General features: G+C 41.7%; 1 protein-coding gene across 9 annotated transcripts in view; it reads right to left on the bottom strand.

The window, feature by feature from the left end:
* SBF2 (SET binding factor 2) overlaps positions 1 to 24387 on the bottom strand; it is a 651649-nt gene that overhangs the window by 308200 nt on the left and 319062 nt on the right. Inside the window, exon 1 of one of the 9 annotated variants that reach the window (XM_006129317.4) lies at positions 12340 to 12473. The exons of the other annotated variants lie outside the window; for them this stretch is intronic. The gene's annotated coding sequence lies outside the window, so the exon portion shown is untranslated. Of the gene's footprint in view, positions 1 to 12339; positions 12474 to 24387 lie in introns of those variants that run through there. 9 annotated transcript variants of the gene reach the window in all.

Below are 24387 nucleotides of genomic sequence, written 5' to 3'. Positions count from 1 at the left end.
GTTTCTCCAGTGCCAAGGAAGTCTATATCAGTGCTGATGGTGCCAACTTAGGCTTTGCATTGGAAGGTGCCTAAGGGTATGTCTAAACTACATTTTTTTTGAAAGAGGATATGCAAATTCCATGCAAATTCTTCCAATCACTTTTTCAAAAGTGGGTCTTTCAAAAGTGAAAGTAGTCTGGACGTTTTTTTTTTAAAAAAAAAAAAAACCCTTTTTCGAAAAAACTGCTCTTCCTAAAAAAAGGAGGCTTACACGGTTTTTCGAAAAAAGGTTCCCCCCCCCAAAAAAAAGTATCAAGACTACTTTCACTTTCGAAAGACCCGCTTTCAAAAAAGTGATCGGAAGAAGATATACAAATTCCTGTGGAATCTGCATATACTCTTTCAAAACGCCCTCGTAGTTTAGACGTACCCTTAGAGCTGACCCATTTCAAGTCTCTAGCTCCTCGGGATGTCTCAGTGTCGGAGGTGCCTGGTACTTCATGGTCCAGTATCTTGGTGCCACTGCCATTTTCTTTGTCAAAGAGTACTTTCTTGCAGGGGAATAACCCTGGGATGAAGAAAGGAAGTGCTTCTTGGAGGACTGTGATGAAGCAGAGTCCTTGGAGCTTGGACCTGAGGGAGCTGGCTTCTCTGGCACTGCCATTGGAAATGTTGTGTTTGTGGTGTGTCATATGCTCTGGGTCAGAAGCTGGCTGCAGTGAATTCTCTAATGGCAGCAGTTTAAGTTGAAGCTCCCTAGCCTTCATTGTCCTTGCTGTGAGCTTTTTACAATGTGGGCACTTACTGGTTGAATGTGCCTGACCCAAGCACTGAACACACTTGGGTGTCCATCCAACACAGGGATTGAAAGTCCCCGTGTACAAAGCCTGCCAAGGGCACTGCTATCATAATTATCTGACTAGAGGTGCAATGGCACCCAAACACCTAAGATGGAGTACCCACAGGGACATTCCTCAAAAAAGCGTACAGTGTAAGTATATTCAGGATCATTTCAATATTTATCTGAGGAGATATTTCCCATCTCCTTTCCATCCTAGTGATTACCACTGTCATGATTATGAGGGTTAGCCAGCAGCCTGGGGATTAAGGGGTTAACTACACCTAGCCAGGTGGAGTGACCAGTAGGAATGTAGGTTTTTAAGATTTTGGGGGAAGTTGGGGCCAGCAAGTGTACCCCAAAGCCTTATCTACCAGGCTTTGGTATAAAACTTCCCCCAAAAACTACCTAAACTTTACCCTACTTACAGAAAATGAAGAATGGTGTCTGGGAGAGAGAAAGAGACATGCTTGTCCCTCTCTGTAGCTGCAGAGAACTCACCCAGAGAGACAAAAGGGACAAAGAAAAACCCAGATTCCTTTGTCCCAGTTTGAAAGTCCCACCTACATTCCTACTGGTCACACCACCTGGCTAGGTGTAGTTAACCCCTTAATCCCCAGGCTGCTGGCTAACCCTCATAATCATGACAACCACTAAGGTAATCAGTTACTGGTGGGACCTTACAACCCCCCTCCACTCTCAAATAAGGGTCACACTGCGATATAAAGTAGAGGGGGATTGGCTCCCTGCTGTGCTAGTCATAGGTGCCTCAGATATCCTGGGTTTCATTCCTTTATCAAATACCTCCTTGAAAAATAGTAAAAAAAGCAAATAATGTTAGGAATCATTAAGAAAAGGACAGAGAATATCTTACTGCCTCTCTATAAATACATGGTATGCTGGCATCTTGAATACTGCGTGAAGATGTGGTCACCTCATCTCAAACAAGATATCTTGGCATTGGAAAAAGTTCAGAAAAAGGCAACACAAATTATTACAGCTGCCATATGAGGAGAAATTAATAAAGCAGACTTTTCAGCATGGAAAAGAGATGATTAAGGGGGGAGATGATAGAGGTCTATGAACTCATGAGTAGTGTGGAAAAAATAAACCAACAAGAGTTATTTACTCCTTTACATAACACAAGAACTAGGGGTCACCAAATGAAATTATTAGGTAGCAGGTTTAAAACAGACAAAAGGAAAAACTTCTTCACACAACACACAATCTGTGGAACTCCTTGCTAGAGGATGTTGTGAAGTCCAAGACTATAGCAGAGTTCCAAACAGAGCTAAATAAATTCATGGAGGATAGGTCCATCAATGGCTATTAGCCAGAAGGGGTAGGCATGGTGTCCGTAGCTTTTGTTTGTCAGAAGCTGGGAATGGGCAACAGGGGATAGATCACATGATGATTTCTGGTTCTGTTTATTCAGGCTGGCATTGGCCACTGTCAGAAGACAAGGTATTGGACTAAATGGACTTTTGGTCTGACCCAGTATGGCCATTCTTATGTTCAAAAATCCTTTCCCAAACCATTTATCTGAGCACTGTATCACTTCCCTATGGAGTACCCATACAGAACATCTGCCCCACACTTACAATGAGTTGTGACATCGTAGCCTAATTCCTATTCTATGCTCATCTCAACTAAGCTCTACCTCTGAATGCTATGGGGAAAGCAACTCACCTTTTCCAGTCTGCCTTGTTCAGTCTGGCAGCAAAGGAAAAATTCCTTCCCTGCTCCCCAGTAAAGGAGTGGCTAGTGTAATGCTTGATGTAGGTCCTGACCAAAGCTGGTATTTTACCACTTTCAAGGATGGGCACTGCTCTGCTTGGTCCATGAGATAAAGGGTTTCTCTCACTCAGCTTGTACTTCCTCTTTCCAGTCACATGAGGGAGAGTGTCAGCATTCCTATGCTGACCTGCTCTGTATGTGCAGCAACATCTGTGTCTCTCTGCCCTTGAATTGGTATTTCTCTACCCCTAGAAGGCCATACAATGGTCCCTTCCTCCCTCGTCCACTTAAAGTGGGGTGCAGACAATCTGTGCATATCTTTTAAAAGCCAGTTAAAAGACAGAATCTCCCTAGCTCTCTCACTTTGCATTTCAGAATGAGACGTTTAGATTTTGAGAAATTTGAAAGCTATGCCTAGGGACAGGTTACTCAAACTTACCCAGGCTGGGAAGTTGGTTCCCAGACATGTCTTAGATCTTCCATTTTTTGATTAACGATAGTCTTGAAGAAATCTCATGGCCCAGTGAAAAACTGGTTCTTGATCTAAACTTGACTTTCTGAAAGAAGGTTGACCTACAACACGGCTACATCTCTATCACTGCTCTAGGTGGTGTGGCTGCCCCCAGTGGTCTCTTTGCAGTATAGCTCTCCCCTGCATGCTTGCTGCCCCCAATAGCCACTCTCAATATTGTGTCCCTTCTCTTTCTGCCCCTCCCCTTCCATGTTACAGAAAACAAGTCCCTTTCCCAGGGCTTCCAGTTCTCCTGGCACAACTAAACCCTGACCTTGCTTTAAGTTAGGACAAGCAGAAGCTGCCTATCAAATTTGATGGTCCTAGCTCTTGCCGTGTAGGAGGAATTCCTGAACAAATGGACTTGCAAACAACACTCAAATCTCTAAGGGTATGTCTACACTACCCTCCTAGTTCGAACTAGCGGGGTAATGTATGCATACCGCACTTGCTAATGAAGCCCGGGATTTGAATTTCCCGGGCTTCATTAGCATAAGCGGGGAGCCGCCATTTTTAAATCCTCGCTGCTTCGAACCCCGTGCAGCGCGGCTACACGGGGCTCGAACTAGGTAGTTCGGACTAGGGTGCCTATTCCGAACTACCGGTACACCTCATTTCACGAGGAGTAACGGTAGTTCGGAATAGGCACCCTAGTCTGAACTACCTAGTTCGAGCCCTGTGTAGCCGCGCTGCACGGGGTTCGAAGCAGCGGGGATTTAAAAATGGCGGCTCCCCGCTTATGCTAATGAAGCCCGGGAAATTCAAATCCCGGGCTTCATTAGCAAGTGCGGTATGCATACATTACCCCGCTAGTTCGAACTAGCGGGGTAGTGTAGACATACCCTAAGACAGATACACATTGCAGCAGATCTTTACAATATACTTTTTTAAGGATATCATAAGGTCAGAATTATGTATCTGAAATCAATCCATGTGATATCACACCACTATCTCTAAAATTTGTTTACTTACTTTTCTTCCTTTCTTAAACCATTTGACCAATTAGACAAACAACTAAAAAGTTATTTCAAGCCTGAGAGATATTACTGCAAACAAACACTATGGAGTTTTCAGTATTCCTCATACTATACAGCATAATCATACATGTTTGTAATCTTGAACTGCTTACAGACTTCAGGGTACATCTGATGTTAAACTGCCAAAGCACAGACAACATGAAAAACAAACAAGTTGATTTTTACAGAGCAATCTTCTAATAATTGTGACAGAGCTCCAGCCTTGCCTTAGGGGTTCTATGCTTCTGGGCAGAAAGTGTTTGCCTCATAGGTGAGCTGTGGCCCCCCCATGTAGCCTCTTGCCTTTCACTAGAGGTCACAATTGGATCCACTAGAGGTGGATCGGATAAATGGACAGTAAGATGGATAGAAGGATGGCTAGAAGGCCGGGCCCAGCGGGTAGTGATCAACGACTCCATGTCAGGATGGCAGTCAGTTTCTAGCGGAGTGCCCCAAGGTTCGGTTCTAGGACCGGTTTTGTTCAATATCTTTATTAATGACCTGGATGAGGGGATGGATTGCACCCTCAGCAAGTTTGCAGATGACACTAAGCTAGGGGGAGAGGTAGATATGGCTGAGGGCAGAGATAGGGTCCAGAGTGACTTAGATAAATTGGAGGATTGGGCCACAAGAAATCTGATGAGGTTCAACAAGGACAAGTGTAGAGTCCTGCACTTGGGACAGAAGAATCCCAAGCATTGTTAAAGGCTGGGACCAACCAGCTAAGTAGTAGTTCTACAGAAAAGGACCTGGGGCTTACAGTGGATGAGAAGCTAGATATGAGTCAATAGTGTGCCCTTGTAGCCAAGAAGGCTAATGGCATATTAGGTTGCATTAAGAGGAGCATTGCCAGCAGATCCAGAGATGTCATTATTCCCCTTTATTCGGCTCTGGTGAGGCCACATCTGGAGTATTGTATTCAGTTCTGGGCCCCCCCACTACAAAAAGGATGTGGATGCATTGGAGAGGGTCCAGCGGAGGGCAACCAAAATGATTAGGGGGCTGGAGCATATGACTTATGAGGAGAGGCTGAGGGAGTTGCGTCTGTTTAGTCTCCAGAAGCGAAGAGTGAGGGGGGATTTGATAGCAGCCTTCAACTTCCTGAAGGGAGGTTCCAAAGAGGATGGAGAAAGGCTGTTCTCAGTAGTGACAGATGGCAGAACAAGGAGCAATGGTCTCAAGTTGTGGTGGGAGAGGTCCAGGTTGGATATTAGGAAAAACTATTTCACTGGGAGGGTAGTGAAGCACTGGAATGGGTTACCTAGGGAAGTAGTGGAGTCTCCATCCCTAGAGGTGTTTTAAGTCTTGGCTTGATAAAGCCCTGGCCGGGTTGATTTAGTTGGGATTGGTCCTGCCTAGAACCGGGGGCTGGAATTCATGACCTTCTGAGGTCTTTTCCAGCTCTATGGTTCTATGATTCTATGACAGTCTACAGAGCCATCCTCATCAGAGACCAGTCAAACAGGTTTTGAGGTGAACCCCCTTTTCATTTCTAAACTCCCCCTTCAGGGGTGGCCTCTGTAGTGGTACAGGGAGTATTGTGGGGGAAACATGGGCCTGTCCTCTGCTCTGGGTTCCAGCCCAGGGACCTTAATGGCATCAGCAGCAGGTAGTAATTCCTCCACCACCAGATCTGCAACTCTTCCCTGAGCAACTTCCCCAACCAACTCCTCCCAGTACCTTTTTCCTGGTATCTGACCACATCCTTTGGCTCTTCCCCAGCACCTCTTTCCTCCCAGTCCTTTGCCTGCCAGCTCTCCTTGAAGGGAAGTCTTTTTAAACTAGCCCCATCAGGTCCTTCATGGGCTGCAGGTGTTCTGATTAGCTTGCTGTTCCTGGCAAGTTCTTAATTGGCCCCAGTTTCTTCCTGGTTATGCTGCAGCAGCTCTGGCCATCGTTACTCAGGGAAGAGAAAACTGTTCACTCAGAGACCAACATATCTACTTTCCATCAGACTATGAGAGCCAACTGGTCTGGGTCTGTCAGGCAATCCACAGTTAAACCTGTTGAACCTTATACATGTGCTGGAAATTTTTGAACAAGGCTTGCTGGCCTTCACTGTTTTCAGGGATATAAAGGATTTGTAATACAGTAATTCCTCATTTAACACGTGCCCGCTTAACATGTTTTTGTGATACTGTGATTTTTTTGGGGGAACGTTTTTTGAATTACACAACCGTCCCCAGAATAACACGATTTCCCCAGCCAGCCTATCACCAGCAGCTGCACAGGGCTTCCCCCGCCTCCCTGCAAAGCGGTGGAGCGTTTGCCACTCGCCACGCCATTTCCCGGCGACTCCCCCTTGCTGGACGCAGTGCAGGTCCAAGCAGACCCGTCACAGGGGCATACTCCCAACCCAATGCACCTCCCTTCTCCTCCCCTTCTCTTCCCCAGAGCCAAACACCTCTCCTCCCTGCTGTAACCCAGTCTCCTTTCTTCCCCACCCCGGTCCCAACAGACACCACCGCTTGAAAAGCAACCGCCACCTTTTCCATTATTTTCAATGGGAAAATGGACCCCGCATAACATGTTTTCACTTAACATGATCATTTTCTGAAACATATCTATAGTGTTAAATGAGAAATTACTGTATATTCTAACATATCCTACCTTAGCACATGAATTCATCTGTCTGCTTCCTGTTGTTCTACAATACCAATTTGAGCACTATGTGCATACATGGAATTTTTCAAATTGTTAAACAGCATTTCATGGCTAATTTTTGTTGAAGTTAAGCTTTAAACATAAGATGTGGAAATTTACTTGGCTCTACAGACTCAAACTGATATGCTACAACAGGTTTCTGGCTCTTAGAATAGTGAGCAACAAGGAAAAAGCTTATCTGAAGAAATAATCCACAATCCAGGAAATAGGTCTGAAGGGACCGAAAAGCTTCTGTAGAGAACACTGAAGGCTGACACTGCCTATTACAAAGGTTTTACAATTTGTACAATACAAAATCTCAAGGTGATGATGAAACAAAAGGAGATGAGAAAGACACAGAAAACCTTTTATTTTTATTTTTATGATTTTATAGAGACTATAACTACAGACACACTTTGCTGAAGGACTACTAATGAGAAGATAGACATGTCTGATTAATACATAAAATACAATTTTATTCAAATCAACTCTCAAAAAAGAAATCTTGCCAAATCTCATTTATTTTCTCTAACTTTAATAATAAAATATGGCTATTATCAATTTCTAGAAAAGTTTATAATAATAAACAATAAAACCGTCACCCAGTCCAGTAACAGTTCACACATGCGAAATTATAGTGCTTGCTTAGAAAGAAAATGAAACTGATCATCCCTAAAGGTTATTATTTGGCCTTTGCCAGACTAAAGGGTAGAGAAGCAAATTCTAAATTTCAGAGACTTCAACAGATGATCCTGACCAGTCCAGTATCTCTCAGGAATCAAGTGTCCCTGAGTATTTCAACTGCTGGGATTGAACACAGAAAAGTGTTGCATCTCAGGAAGAAGAAAAGATGGATCAAAATCAAAACTTTGAATTGGACATAGAAACTAACTTGAAGCCAGTTTAGTCTCTGAGGCATAGGTGCAATGAGTTTCCTGCAAGGAGCACCATGCAGTAAGACATTGCCTTTTGAACTAGATGAAGTTTCTGAGAGTGACCTTCAAGTGATAGTCCAACTAGTGTGGACTTAATTAGGGTTCCAATATAGAGGTGACAAATAGTATGCATCAGAACTTGAGTGTCCAACTGGACATGAGGTGTGAACATGAGACACCATAGAGGGCAAAGAACTCTATTTGAAGGGACAAATATCACCTCTATTTCCTACCGTTGTTTCTTCATAACCTATTAGCATTAACTACATCTATTTTTATCTAACCCACCACCCTGCACTCCTCCAGGTGGTTGCCCTATCCCCTAGGCCACTCCAGAATCCACCCAACCTCGATACCTTGAGGACATCCCTTATCCTGACTTCATAGAGGCTGATCCATCCCGGCAAGTAGTTCTCACCCAACTTCAGGGTTCTCTAGTCACTAAGAAACTGGATCAATCACAGTATATGACACAATCAGAGAGAGAGGGGGAGCAAGAGCTGACTCTAAACTTCACGCTGGTGTACTGCAACCCTAGTGATTTCATAAACCAGTTGAAAAGGAGTGAAAAAAAATGACCTCATCTCTTCTACTACATAAAAGCACCTTTGCAAGCACATCAGCAATTGCCCAGATAAACTATACTACTTTGTAGTCTCCGACAGAGAAGACCAAAGACTCTCAAGTACATCTCTGCCAAAGTCCCCAGGAAACGTCAACACAGCACTTTTCTCAGGCTCAGCAGGTTCAGCTAAAGACAACCAATAATAATCAGATAAATTGGTCTTCATGCATTGCTAGAAAGAGACCACTGATCATTGAGTCCAGTACAATCTCTATGTCATATTCAAATTTAAAACCAAGGTGAAGGTTAACTCGGGGTGTGAAGGAATACATCCAATGTTCACACCCTCCAGACTACTCTAATATATTTTTGTATAAGGTATGCCTTGTAAAATATTTGAAAGCTTGTAACTTTCTTGTCAGTGAAATTTATGTAGCAACATTTTGTGTAAAGTTACAAAATTCTCTTGTATAATATCATATCCCATGTTCAATAATCCCAGAAAGTCGTCATCAAACAAATCTGTTTCGAACAAAAGGAGCATTTGCTTGTCTTAATTTACATGTAAGCATTAAGCACAGTCTGCAAGCAGAAATGGGGAGGAAAGGAAAACAAAGGAAGCCCACACAGATGACCTTCCCCCATCCTTCCACACAGACACTATGTCATGGTTTTCTACTGGAAATGTTTCTCAAAGGTTTTCATGGTAATACAAGTTAACAGACAATGGGAGTAGGGCATTACAGAGAAATAATAGTGCAAGCCACCAAAACTACACTGAGTATTCACATGGAAAAAGTGTCATATGTATATTACCTTTAAGTATGCATATTGACCTTTTACTGGCAATTAAAGTTTTATACTGTAACAATTGTATGTTCTGCCCAACATGATATTTTAATATGCTTAGTACAATTTTAGTGTCAATTATATAAATTGTAAAAATACATGTTTTAAGGATGCTGCTTAAAAAGAACACTAGTTATTGTACTGTAAGAGCATTTTCCAAGACTTAATTTTTGTGAAGATTTTACTTTTAATCTCAGGATTATAAACTTGCTTTCATTTCCTTTGAAAAGACAATTGGACATAAAAGGAATTAGACTACAGTGAAGAATAAATTCCACAGGGACGTGAGGCAGGTAGGGCTGCATGTAAAATGTAAACCTCGAGATTTTGATTTTAGGAGGCAAAGACTTTTATTGTGATTAAGTTAGCATCTAAGACTGTTTCTACACTTGCAACTGACCAACAAAACTTTTGTCATTTACAGGTGCTTAAAAAAATCCCTACCAAACAAAAAGTTTTGCCACTGCAAATGCTGCTCTTCTGCCAACAAAGCCTATTCGCAGGGACTTGAAGTATTTTGTCAGGAAAAAAAAAGTTGACAAACAGCATTCACATGCACTAACTTTTAGAAACAGGGCCGTATCATCACAGTCTCATCATTAAAAGCTGCATACTGCAGACATACGCTAACCTTTCACTCAGCAATGGAGTTCAACCAAAATGTAAAATGGAAAGTAGTAAGTATGTGTCAATTTGTCCCTCTATCAGCACATCTGAATTAAGGTGAAATTACTATTTTTAAAAAAAAATTTAGTTCTAACATTCTGCTAGCCTTACATTTTTAAAATAATTTTTGAGTCAGGAGTTTTATAAAATGGTCGAGGTAATGTCTGTGGACATTAGTTAATGACTTCCGGACCTGTTGATAGACTGGATATACTGTTAAGTACATGGACTTTCTGAGTCTTAAATTATTAGAATGCTGAGATTCTGTTTTAGCATAAAAGTAACCTAACTTGGTCCCTCTGTGTGATCTAGGTGACTTCAGAAGGCGAGTGCTTTAGACATATTTGCCAAGGGAATGCTGAAGGAGAATCCTCAATGGGGTAGGAACAAACAAGGCCTTCCCACCTTCAAAAATTAAAGGAAAAGAAAACAACTTCAATTGTTGGCTTTCTGGCTTGATCTACATTGCCTGTCTGATGCTGTAGCCACTACCTTTCTGCTTCTAGCCATGCAACATTGTCATGCCTGGCCAAGAGGCCTGTACTCTCTCACTCTCCCATTAAGCCAGTGAGGGATAGGAGTTCAGCAACAAGCTAAATTTCAGATCAGACAACTACAAGTATGTAATTTTTAGTCAGCCCAACCAATAAGACCACCAGCTAATCTTTTCAATCCCATGCCAGCTTCCTGCAGCTGAATAAATTCCCAAAAGGCATGAGAATCTTCCTGCAGTGTGCCAGCATTTTTGTTTTGTTTTCTAATTTTTAATCAATAAATGGACATAGCTGTATTTGAACATTCTTCAGCTTTTTTTCCCCCCTTTTTAAGTCCTGAGGATAGCTGGGAGAGAGAGAGAGAGCAAGTGAGCACAGAACTCACAGACTCTGAAAATGATTCTTATGGAATAGCTCCTAAAATATGTTAAACAGCCCTAAATTAAACAATCAGCTATTTAAGAAATCACAGGTGCCTATAATTTTTGGGCTAGTAGTTATATGTTTAACCCTAGGTAATCATGCATTTTCACCTCAATTGTCATTTGAATATTAATAAATATAACAATGCATACCACTTTGAATTGTATTACAATATTTTAAGTAAACTAATATTGGGAGTAAGAGACTGGGAACTACTACCTAACTACTGATTATTTGGTATGCTGCCCTAATTCACATCAGAGCTGTAGTTTCTGCATTAGCTTCAACTGGGAGTGACTTGATCTTTCCTGTATCAGCCATTTGGTTAGAACATAAATATATCCTTTGGCACGGAGTTTGATAATACCCCATTATTTTTTGAGTTGATAGCTAAACAAGTCTACTGCCTTCCCAAATCATTACACAGAGCTTAAGGAATTGTGGGTCTTTCTGATATAGTTTAATCAACTGGTAATTAAACTAACTGTAATATGATTTGTGTGTGTGTACTTTATGATTTTGCTTAGCTCACTAGTTTAGTTAAGCTAATAAAATACTGTGACTTCAGAACACTACCATGTCAGATAGCAAAGGTCTCCTTTGCACATAATAATAAAACTCAGCATGCCTGACCATCTCAAAATACACACTGTTGTTATGACATTGATTCAGGTGTCATGCAATATACCATTCAAAAATAAGTAAAACACAGGTCATTAAAATCAATGTGAAGTGTTTGTAACAAAACTGTACATGAATTTATGGATGTTCTCTGATATTATGATTTGGAGACTCAACAGATACAGGATGCAAAACAGGTGTTTTTTTCCAGATAAAGGAACAAACACGTCTGTGTCACTAGCAAATGAAGCCAGGAATGACCAAAGATATGGAAAATGGACTATTCATTTGCATAGGAGGTTACAGGAAAATCATTTGCATTGTAAAGTCACAGAAGACTCCAAAATCAACATGCTGTCAATTTGTGGGGGAACACAGGTAGCAGAGCCAAGCTGAACTCCCAGGAGGGCTTTCTGACTTTGAAATCAAAGATAAACTTTGGGGATATACGGAAATGCTGAAATACTTTGGGGCATCCATCTTGAATGAGCAAAGAAACCAGCATTTTGATATTGTAAGAGTGGTTTCTGGCTGCAACAGGCAGGTGCACTAGAAAAGATGCAGTAAGTAGGAACAAGAACTATAGCTGATACATTTTACTCTTAGGCCAGCTCTTCACTCAAAAGTTAATTTGATCCAGCTAGATTGCTCATGGGTGTGAACCCATAGATAATCGTGTTGATAATGCTTGGCTGAAGGGAGAATTCTTCCTTTAACAAAGCAACTGCTTCTCAGGGTGGTGGCAGAATCCCTCCTGTTGCTGCAGTGTGTGTTGGGGCCATCTTTCAAGAAATAATGAAAGCTAGTGGACACCACAGTAGAGTTATTGTGCTGTAAGCACACTATTGACATCAGAGATCTTAATCAAGGTTGAACACTATAGATGCATCCAGGGTTGTATGGCAGGCAGTCCAACTCTTTACTGGTCTGGTTGAACCCCAAAGCATCACAAACATATAAAGTGGGAAGTATATGGGGTTTGGATGTGTTTTTCCCCAATGTCATGGTTTCAGACCTGAAGAGTCCTAAAGTACGTATTAGTTGTAACTTGGTGACCTACCTAGTGGTGATCCACAGAACAGAACTTCCTTAGAGCTCTCCTATGCCTGATGAAGAACATTTTTGGAGGGATAGTTGCCTTGTGTGTTGGATATTTCTTTCAATAAGGACTGTGAGATAACCAAAGACTTATCACTTCTCTGTAATAAAAGGAAGAGAATCTGTATTTAAAGATTTCCACATTTGAGGAAATATTGAATGCTTTGAGTTTCTTCTGTCACAAAAATGCCATTTTGAGCAGTGCAAAATTACTGATTTTGGCAAATATTTTGTCTTAGGTCTCAAAACTTCTGGAGAAATAGGCACATATCAAGAAAATGATTTATGATAAGTTTAATCAACCAAAACATTTCTTTATTCATTCTCATAGCAATTCTAAAATACTAACTTGATGTGAAGGAGAAATCTTAAGTGACTCGTGGCCTGTTCATACAATTTAAAAATAGACACTACAGTGTGCCAGCATGTAAAATACTTTCGCTTTAGCATGTTTGGCAGGCTTGAATCAGACAATAATTGATTTCTATCTGCCGAACAACTGATGTTTATAATTTTAGAAATGTCCTTTTACTTGCAATCAATAATATTTTTTACAGAAATAAAGCACTCAAACTCAGCGGATTAAGAATAGCACATGGAACATTAATCTGCCTTGGTCACAGTCTCAAATAAAGACTGGATTATCAAGTAGTGATATGAAGTAACTAGCTTGTGATCTGCTGGATATTAGTTTTGTGGACTCAAGTCTTGCTGCTAACATATAGGTATTCACATCACAAAAATGATCACCAAAGCTACAATCTCGTTGGCACTCTCAGCAGATGGACAAGGAAATGAATGAGCATAGAGATTACACAACCTGCACACTTACTGGTAGCCTTTTCCAGATCATAACTCAGGCAAGTTAACAATGGGATGAAGCTGGTATGGCATTTGCTTGTGTTGAACTTAAAACATGCACAAATACAAACTACAAGTCTGCAGAGGCCAGATTTTCCAAAGTTTTATCTAAAGATGTAGACTGGAGTTAGGCATTTATAGCCAAACCAGAGTGAATACATCCAATCTCACTGATAAATTGGAGTTTAGACAGCACTATGCCTGGTCAATACTTATGAGAAGCAAAGACACTGAAAAGGACTTGTGCATCATGGTGGATACTCAACTTATGGTCTCAGTGAAACATGTTGTCCAAGAAAGCAAACACTGTCTTTGGATGTATAAGCAGGGAATACTGAACAGGAGTAGGGTGGTTATACTACCTTTGTATTTAGGACTGATGGTGCCATTACTGGAATGCTGTGTCCCGTTCTGGTGTCTATAGTTCAAGAAGTATGTTTATAAGGAACAGAGGTTTCAGAGAAGAATCACAAGAATGATTAAAGGATTTCAACAAATGTCTAACAGAGAAAGGCTTAGGGAGCAAAATCTGGCTGGCTTAACAAAGAGAAGGTTAAGGGCTGACTTCATCACAGTCTGTAAGTACCTACAGTGGAAACAGAAATTTGATAATTGAGGCATCTTCAGCTTAACTGACAAAGATATAATGAAGACTCAATGGCTGGAAGTTGATGCTCCCCAAATTTACATTAGAAATAAGTAATTTGTTTAACAGTGAAACTAATTAATCTTTAGAGTAATTTACCAGGGATTGTGAGGTTTTTGTTTCACTGGCAGTTTTTAAATCAATACAAGATGTTTTTCTAAAAGATGGTCTCTAGTTCAAACAAATTAATTCAAGGAAATTGTATAGCCAATTTGTTGACTAGATAATGACCATCTGGCCTTAGAATCCACAAATTTATTAAAATGCTATTTGCATATTTAGGTGCCCAAATACCGTAATAAGCCTGTCTCTAATGTTACAACTCTAGCACTTTTCAATTGCAGAAAAGTCATACAAAAATTACTAGTTACTTTGGTGACTGATGTACTGCAGGTGATGTACAATGCAAAGTGGAGATGGGCAGGTCATGTAGTACACAGGCATGACAACATGTGGACACCCCATATTACTGATCACAAATGACCACTGGGCAGCCTGAAAATGAACTGGGCCAATCTCATGACAAAACCCTTTAGTTAGAAATGGAAAGAATGTGCTCTCAACAAAATGGGATGGGTTGGTGTTATCTTCTGTTCATGTGGGACCAAGGAGGACAAGCAGGCCAAAATCACTTTGGAAATAATGTGCCATATGCTCAGCCCTGTAAATTGTGACAGCTTGAATGACTTCAACAGAACAATACCAGTTACACCAGCTAAGGATATGGCTCAATAAGTGGATGAAATATTATGTGAGAGTACTTTTTCCATAGCTAAGAATTGAGGGTCAAGAGATATTTGGCAAAAAGCTCAGTAAAATATTTCACAACTTGTAAGCTAATGCTGACATGAACACAGAGTATATCAATGCCTGGAAGAGTTCCTGCATACCTTGTATTGTATGATAATTTGTTTGGGATGTCAAAAAGCCAAAAACATCTGATTGGTCCTTTTAGTAATAGAAACAAAGTCTGGAGATGTCCAAATACGAAGCTTCTTTTCTCCCACCATCAAATGCATCTTTGGGAAGTAAACTAGTAAAAGCTGACTGGTTTAGATAGAATTCTTAGACCAGCCTAGGGTTTAACATGAGGTATAGTTTCGCTGTCTTGTCTTTATAGAGGGATATGTAAAATGATCTGGCTGAAAGGTTTTGGGGTTCACTGGGTCTCTATGCTGAAGTAATGGGCATGAGAAAGACCATCTTAATAGTAAAGTATATTGAGCATTCTGATACAGGTTCAAAGAGAGCCCCATAAACCTTAAAAGGACAACTTTGAAGTTCCACATAGGAGTTGAGTCACTGGCTAGGGTCAAATATGAAGGAGTCCCTTGAGGAAATTTGAAACCATAGGGTGTGAAAAAAGGAGTATGAATATACTACTAGAGCACAACACACTAATATTGTGGCAAAGTAAACACTGTTTAAATTTCCTATACAAATTATTTCTAAATCGAATAAAGTGCAGTATTAAGAACAGATAATTCTTTTGATCTGTGTTGAAGACATTTGAATATTTTAGTCAGCAACCTGAAGCTATCTAACATACGACTGTGCAATGAATTTTACATAACGTTTCCCAGTACTACAATTATGCATATATAGATCATGATTTAAGTTGAACATCTTTTACCTTTAATACTGCAATTTAATATAGACTTTTGAATGCTTAGGAATTTGAATATTATAATTACCCTTCCATACTTAATTAAAGCAAAGAAAAAGAGAAATAATATATTACTAAACACATCCCCCAAAGTGTTAAATATTCTCAAGAGCAAATTAATTTAAAATATTTTTGCTTCTTCAGTGTTAACAGCTTGACTCTGCACATAGAGCTCAATGAGTCTACTTAGGCAAGCTCAGTTGTTTTAATTATACAACTCATTACACACAACTTTTGTAGTAACTTATTTTGAAATGTATTTTCCTACATATTTAACTAGTTCAACAAAGCAGGTTTCTTAGCAAATATGTAGGCCCGTACCAATATTTAACACTCAGGTCTCATAGCTGACACTAGTTCTTCAAGTTACACTTGCTCTAAAAGCTCTTAAACTATAGTTGGGGGAAACAGGTCCCTGAGCTTCTATACAAACCCCAAAATTCAAGGAAAGCTAAAGGGATTTTGAGATTTATCAATGAACCTGCCATGATTCACTTTGTATAGTTTCATGAACTAAAGCAATCACATTTGGCACAGCTCTAATGAGAATTTGTGTGTACAAACTGAATAGGTGGTAAAGAAATAGCTAGTCTTGTGATGCATCTTATAATACAATTTTCCCCTGAAATATAAACATGTATAAATTATAGTGCCTTTATTCACTTTCAGAAACTAGTGTTGCCATGCAAAAAAAGTAAATAGAAATGGGATATTTCTGCAGTATAGAAAAAGGAAGGTCTACCATCCTCAGAATCCTGAAAAATGTTTCCTGTGTTAAAGATGTTTAAATAATATTTTTTTGAACAAAGGCCCAGATATTTGGCTGGTCTAAATCAGCACAGTTCCATTGAGTTCCAATATTTTACATAGGCTTTGTATTGTTTCTAATGGCATTTTTTACAACGTCCAGATTTTTTTCAGTTCCGTTTTAGATCTATGTTCCAAAAACTCATCCACCCAGAATATCCTGCCTCCCTTCTCTAAACTTGAGAATACACAAATGCATAGGCAATAACAGCATCATAAAATATAGGACCAAAAGAAGGAGTTTATGGCATTTAAAGATGTATCTTTAGAAGGTCTTGTATATGATTTGTATTTCACAGTTCTAAGTTATTTATTCTATACAATTCTTCTGATGTTTTATAGGAAATAACTGAAAACAGAGTGACTAGAAATGGCAATATAATATAGAGAGCATTCTGTACACAAAGAAAAATGCTTTCAAAGTTTGCCAGGTGTCACACACAGAAGAATGCATGTGAACAATTAAAGAGTGCTAAGTTATTGCTTGTTAGTGAGAGCCCAGTCATTCAAAAAACAAAACAAAACAAACACAGAGAAAGCCCCTTTGTTTCTTCTTCAGTAAGTTACAAAATGTTCAAAATTTGTTCACAGTACACATAGAGAAGAGCAGAAAAGTTCAAAACAAGTTAATAGCTTATCTACACAAAAAGTTGCAACTATACCAGTATCAAGTGATACAACTGCCCTAAAATGGATGCTGTTATAGCAGAATAAACTCACTATATACCAGTATGGTTATGCCCACACAGGAAGGGGAGTTAAGTCATACCAGCATAATGCACTTTTATATCAATATAACGGCATCCCCACAAAGGAAGGTATTGGCACAACTAACTTGGTAAAAAAAAAAATCTGGTAAAAAATCCCCAAAATAGTTACATGGGTACAAAATCTGGGTGTAGACTAGGCCTAAGAATATTTATTGTAAATTTGTGTTAAAGTTAAATTCTTCTGGAAATCTGTATTATCTGCTCACTTTAAGTACACAATGTTATTAGGATATCTCCAGGAATGGAATGGAAAAAATACTTAATTAAAGTAATGTACAGTATCTGCAAATGAGACCTGAAAAGGATACAGATGCCACAAACACCTTGAAAGCCAAAGTAAAGAGGAAAATTAGATTGAATATTTGATTGACGTTAAATTAATAAGCTATAGAGACATAATACATACATTACATACTGCTATAATAAAAATGCTGCTGCTGCTAATAAATAATAACAATAATAAATTTATATGGTTACCAAGTCTTTAAGTGAGACATGTTTGTCAGTTTTTTCTAGATGCCAACAGCGTTTCAACACGACCTTTCATTTTTAGAAATGTCCTTAGAAATGCCAAATTGCTAGATATATCTTGTTTTGATCTTGGTGAAGAAGTGGTCTTTGAGGCCTTTTCTGCACTATAAGATAAGGTTGACTTTATTAAGGTCAATTTCTTATTACCCGATATTGTCCATGTCCCCACTGCATGCAAGAATTCAATGCAGTTCAAAGTAGCACATCCACAATAGGGATACTGCTTTCAACTTTGAGAGTGATGCACTGTGGGTAGTTATCCAATGGTGCATGCACCACCTTGGATTCTAGGTATTCTTCCAATGAATGCTGGGACCAAAACTGTGCAGTGGGTCGCTCTGGGTTCATGTTGCCAGCATCCCATAATGCACTCTTTTACTCCCTAACCCCCTGCCTGAGATCAATGGAAAAGAGTCTTTTCATACCCTATTTGGCCCTGGTTATCCATTCAGATGCCATAGCAGCACAAGCATGTTCCCCCCCTCCTCCTTCTCTCATGAATCCCGTTGTGCATCAAAACATTGTGATATTGATGTCTACCTTGGTGGGCCTAATGGTGGAGTATGTCTAGAGTGCATGCATGGCACTCCAGGAAGAGCACAAGGATGAATCTCAGGATGCCACGGGCATGTCATTAAGGCAAGTCCTTGAGTTGAGCAAATTGAAAATGCAGCCAACAATCAATCCTCTGGAAACAGTGGAACACCAGTTCTGGTGCTGTCAGACAAGCATAGATTTGTGGGACTGCTTCAGTGCTGCAGGTATGGGTTGATCAGCATTGGCTGCAAAACTTCAGAATGCACAAGGCCACTATCATGGAACTTTGTGAATGGCTTTCCCCCACCTACCTGAATGAGACCCACTCTGACAGTGGAGAAGCACATGGCAATTGTCCTGTGGAAGCTTGTAACACTGGACAGCTACTGGTCCATTGGGAATCAATTTAGATGGGGAAATCTACAGTGGGGGCTGCTGATATATAAGTAGCCAAAGCAATCAATACAATTCTGTGGGCAGTGATTCTGGGAAATGTGAATGCCATGGCAGCTATGGGATTCCCTAATTGCAGTGAGGCAACAGACAGAACACAAATCCCCATTTTGGTACCCGACAACCTTGCCAAGGAATACATAAACCACAAGGGGTACTTCTTATGGTACTACAGGTGTTCATGAATTAGAAGAGCTTTCACACCGACATTATTTGTGAAATGGTGAGGAAAATTGTATAATGCATGCATCTTAAGGAACTCCTGCTTCTTCAGAAAAGTGCAAGCTGTAACTTTTTTCCCAGAACAGAAAATTAGAATCAGAGAAGTGGAAATACCAATAGTGATTCTTGGTGACCCAGCCAACCCCTTGCTCCTGTGACTCATGATGCCATACATAGGCAGCCTGGACCACAGAAACGAATAGGCCAAATTCAGCATTACTTCTTATAAAATCAGGAGTACTGAAATCGATTTCATGGCCCTTAAAGTGGACAGAATGGTCTTTGTAGTGTTGATTCATTGTTTAGAAAATTGACCTTATGCAGCTAAATTTGACCTAAACTTCTACTATGCCAGGTCTGAGATAAAAAATCTGGATTTGGATTAAAGAAAAATGATAGATAGGATTCAGAAGCTTTTGAGCCATTGTAAAGCCTGTAGTGTGACTTTAATTTCCTCCTCGCTGATCTCCTAATGGTGGACACTTAAAGAAAGGTGTAAAGTAATCCTATTGGCAACTTGAGTGATAGGGCATCTATGCCTAGTGCTTCAGGTTCTCTGGTCTTTGCAAAATATTGGCAAGTATCACAGTTTGCTTAGGATTGAAAAACAAAAGGATTTGTTGTGAAGACTCCATTCAGCCTGATCGATTTTCCTTCTGCTCAAGTAGTCAAGCTTTGTATTGCTGGTGCCTTTGTCATGCAAGGCTCTGATAGACTGTAGATGGGCCTCTGCCCATAAATTATAGAGAACACCCCCTCATACTTCCAGATGTCCATCTGTTTTCATGACAAATCCTTGTGTTCTCCCATGTCCATCCCTTCCCAGAACCTCTCCGGATTTTTGAACATCTGAAGCACAGATGACAGCCCAAAAAGTAATGCTTTATTTTGCAAATTATCAGGCCTGTGAATAAATTGCAGAAATATCCTTTATGCCTAGAGAATTTGCAGATGAAATTAGACCTCCTTCAAGTGAACTGATATAAAGTAATCCCCTTGGCAGATGACCACTGCTGTGGACTTCAAGGTCTCCATATTGAATAAGGTCCTCCTGATGAACTTGTTCAAGTGTTTTACTTCCAAATATACTTTCTCGTCATTGGATTTCCTGGGTTCCAGAAACAAGAATGAGTAGCGGCTGGAAAACATCACTTTATCATGACAATTCTTAAAGAAGATCTATAGCCTCCTCATTATTTCACATCTTCTGGGGATTTGAGAAGAGTGGAGGAGAGAAAATGATTCTGAATATTTGAAAATTCTATGAAGTACCCTTAAACTGCATTCAGGAACTAACTACTCAATATTGAAAAAAGCCCTTAATCTTTGAAATTTTAGTAGCCTCCTCCCCAAGCTCTTGTCTATCGCATCTTTCTTGATCTCAATCAAGGGCTGTTTCTAGTGCTAGAATTTGCATTGCAGGATGACTGGTCTTTCCCCTTCTTGTGTTTCGATTTCTTCTATCTACTTTTGCTGTAGTCTTAGGGTACGTCTAGACTACATGCCTCTGTCGCCAGAGGCATGTAGATTAGGCTACCAGACATAGTAAAATGAAGCGGCGATTTAAATAATCGCCGCTTCATTTAAATTTACATGGCTGCCGCGCTGAGCCGACAAACAGCTGATCAGCTGTTTGTCGGCTCAGCGCGATAGTCTGGACGCGCGGGTGGCGACATCAAAGGTATTTGTCGACCACCCAGGTAAACCTCATCCCAGAGGCTTACCTGGGTGGTCGACAAATACCTTTGATGTCGCCACCCGTGCGTCCAGACTATCGCGCTGAGCCGACAAACAGCTAGTCAGCTGTTTGTTGGCTCAGCGCGGCAGCCATGTAAATTTAAATGAAGCGGCGATTATTTAAATCGCCGCTTCATTTTACTATGTCTGGTAGCCTAATCTACATGCCTCTGGCGACAGAGGCATGTAGTCTAGACGTACCCTTACATTCTACATTTAGGGTAACCACTGTTATTTTGAAATAACTTAGTCCGTGTCTACACAGCCAGCAGTTATGTTGAAATAACGTTGACATACTGTCAAGCTGGAGGACTTCTTACTCTGACTTCTGGAACCCACAGGCTACGTCTACACTGGCCAGTCTTGCACAAGAACATATGCAAATGAGGCACAGTGATAGACGTAGCCTCACTGTACAAGGAATAAGGGAAGTTGGAGGAAGAGTGCTCTATTTCGAAAAAAGTGCTTTGTAAATGCTCCCAATTTTGAAATAAGCTACACAATTGATGTATCTCAATTTGCATAGCTTATTTTGAGTTAAGCACTGCTGTGTAGACACACCTTTAGGAAGCAACCATTCCGTCCCTCCCTCCTCCCCCCTCCAAAAAAAATATACCTAGGCCTGTAATAAGGGTGGACATTCCTTTTCCCAGATTTGGAATAAGGAAGTCTCTGTAATGATTTTTATTATTTACCTGAGGATTCCACTACCACTTTGTCTAACAGCTCCCTTAATTGTAAGCCTGAATATTCTGAAGCTGATTACATTGGTTTTCTTGTCACTTAATGAGCCAGGTAGTATTATGCAACAGCTACATGAGAACAGTCTTCATGTCTTTGGACACCCTAGTAAGCCAAGCTGAGCAATACCAAGAACATGGCATAGCCTTTGTCTCATTGGAGTAGGTCATAGCTACATAATCACTGTATGGCATATCTACTTTTCAAGAGGCCCCTTTTTAGCGAGTCAGGCCATGCTATAGCTGCATGGCACTGCCCTTATAGTCTCACTGAAACCTAAAGTGGGTAAGGCAGGATTCCCTAAGGACAGACTTATATCTTGTTAAAGTGACCAGAGTACCTTTGTCAGAAATAAGTGGTAAGACAATAGGGTGCTTCCTCTTGCTCATTTCTCCACATCTGGGGGCTCTCTCTCTCTCTCAACCTTGCAGGGGTGGCTATTTGGCACATGGTCGACTCATAAAATATAGGGTTCCATTAGCCCAGCATGTGCGACATGGCTGATGGGCAGCCCAAGCAGGGTTCCATTAGTTCAACAGTTGTGCCAACTGCACTATAAATGGGGTATGATTAGCTGAGGCATTTTGGTCTGCTTTTCTGTCAACTCCTCAATTCCTTTGAGGTGTTCCACTAGTGAAACCTGCAGCCAGTAATCTCAGTACAGGTTGGACCCCCAGTCTGGCACCCTTGGGACCTGCGCTTTCCTGGACCAAAGAGTTTGCTGGACCAGGGGAAGTCAATGCTCCTCTGCTGTCTGCCCTACTCCCAAGCTCCTCTCACTGGGGCTACCTGCCCTGCCACTGGTCCCCCTAATACTGACCCAGCATGGCTCTCCACCCTGCTGCCTGCCCGCTGCCCCAGGGTTCACATTGAGGACTGCTTGATTGCTGCTGTCCTGCTGGGTGTTCTGCAGGTTCCTGGTTGGGGCCACCTAGCCTTCACTGGCCCTCCTGCTGCTTCTGCTGCTGGGGGGCCGCAGCTGGGACTGCCTAGCCACCCCACCCCTTTGTTGGATCTGCCCCGCTGCTGCTGGAGATTCTGGGCCTTCACCAGCCCCACTATAACCAAGGGTTTCCCGGGGTTCCTGGCCAGGCCCATCCCGACACAGGCAGCCAGAGTGCAGGCAGGAGTTCCCTGGCTAGAGCCAGGACTCCCCAGCCACATGGCACCGCTAATGCCAGGGTTCCCTGGCGTGGGGGAGAACTCCCTGGCTACCGCCTGGCCCCATTAATGCAGGGGGTTCTGGGCCAGAGCGGGGGCTCCCCAGATGTTGCCTCGCTCATCTGGGGCTCCACAGCCCGGGTATGCCTCCAGGGCTCTTTGGTCCAGCAACATCCCTGACCCTGCTGAGAGTCTCGGATTTGGGAGGTTCAGCCTATATCAGTTTACAGTAGTCCTGCTGCAGAAACCCTCACAAGGCTAAGTAACAGCCCAGGAATTCTGAGAGCCCCTTTGGTTGTTTTATATTCTTGTTGCTCTGAACAGGAGGTCTGGTAAAGCCTTCTAGCAGTTGCTGGAGAGGAGGTGGGAACCTGAGTTAGATGAGGAATCCTGTAAACTCATCTGCCAGCAGGCATCTTTTCCCCATTGTGTTTGTGAGAACAGACAGAATGCCTGTAGGTGAACATTGCAGTGACTACCTGGGATTTATAAGACGTCAGTGTCTGAGAAGAAGGTGTATTTGCACCAAATTCAGGAGCTCCCTAGACCAAGGGAGGATTTCTTCTTTAGAGGGAGGTTCCCTTCCTTTCCCAACTGAGCACAATTCCTGATTTACCCTGGGGCAAAGGCACGTAGCCCATCGGGGCTCGCAGAGGGGCTGTCCCCCTTTTCCAGGTGAGTGGGTGGCCACTCTGCCTCACTACAGGGATCAAGACTGAACTGCTCAACAAGGAAAAGTAGGAGTGATGGCGAGACCAGTGAGGTGGAAGGGCAATGAGTGTGCATGCCTGAAACAGTCTTATCAGCTCCTCCTTGCTCAATTTGTGGTGGTTTTCACTGGTCCTGCTTACAATTTCCCACATAGAATAACAGAATATTAGAGTTGGAGGAGACCTCAGGAGGTCATCAAGTCCAACTCTCTGCTAAAAGCAGGACCAATCCCAACTAAATTGTCCCAACCAGGGCTTTGTCAATCTGGGACTCTAGGGATGGAGATTCCACCACCTCCCTAGGTAACCCATTCCAGTGCTTCACCACTTTCAGAGTGAAATAATTTTCCCTAATATCCAACCTAGACCTCCCCCACTGTAACTTGAGACCATTCCTCCTCATTCTGCCATACGTCACCATTGAGAACAGCCTCTCTCCAGCCTCTTTGGACTCCCCCCTTTCTGGTAGTTAAAGGCTGCTAACAAATCCCCCCTCAGTTTCTCCTCATAATTCATGTGCTTCAGCCCCCTAATAATTTTTGTTGCCCTCTGCTGGACTCTCTCCAATGTGTCCACATCCTTTTTTTAATGGGAGTCCCCAGGATTTTGTATAATACTCCAGATGTGACCTCACACCAATGCTGAATACAGGGGAAATAAAGGGTAGATAGGTAACTCTCCTCCTTCAGCAGCCAAACAGCTCTCTATTTCTCCTGCTGACATTCTAGATAACAATCACCTGGATGTCAAACTCCCCCTCGCTGGTGGGGAGCTTCTGAGGAGCTGGCTCTTGGGTTGGAGAAGGGGGTCAAAGCAAATCCTTTCCAACTCAGTCATATGAACTGGAGTTCAGGCTCACTCGAGGTAGCACCAGGGAAGGGGACAGATGTGCCGTCCGCCATCTTTGCTGCCGAGCCAGGTGTGGCCTTGGACCTGGAGAGGCCCTCAGCTAAGGAGCTGGTGAGACTGCTGGTGGCTGAATAAACGAACGAGCTTGAAGAGCCAGAGCTGATGTCCAATTACCCTGAGAAGCCGGAAGAACCAGCATTAGGGGCACTACCAGTGGCTGAGTATCTGGCAGCCTTGCGGAGCTTGACCTGGAGCTGGGGTAGGAAGTAGCCCAGGTATTTTCGGCTGACAATCTGGTGCCTTAACAGAGGGTCAGTGT

The sequence above is a fragment of the Pelodiscus sinensis genome, chromosome 4 (genome assembly GCF_049634645.1).
Source record: "Pelodiscus sinensis isolate JC-2024 chromosome 4, ASM4963464v1, whole genome shotgun sequence".
NCBI lineage: Eukaryota > Metazoa > Chordata > Testudines > Trionychidae > Pelodiscus > Pelodiscus sinensis.
This window is presented reverse-complemented; position numbering and strand designations above follow the sequence as displayed.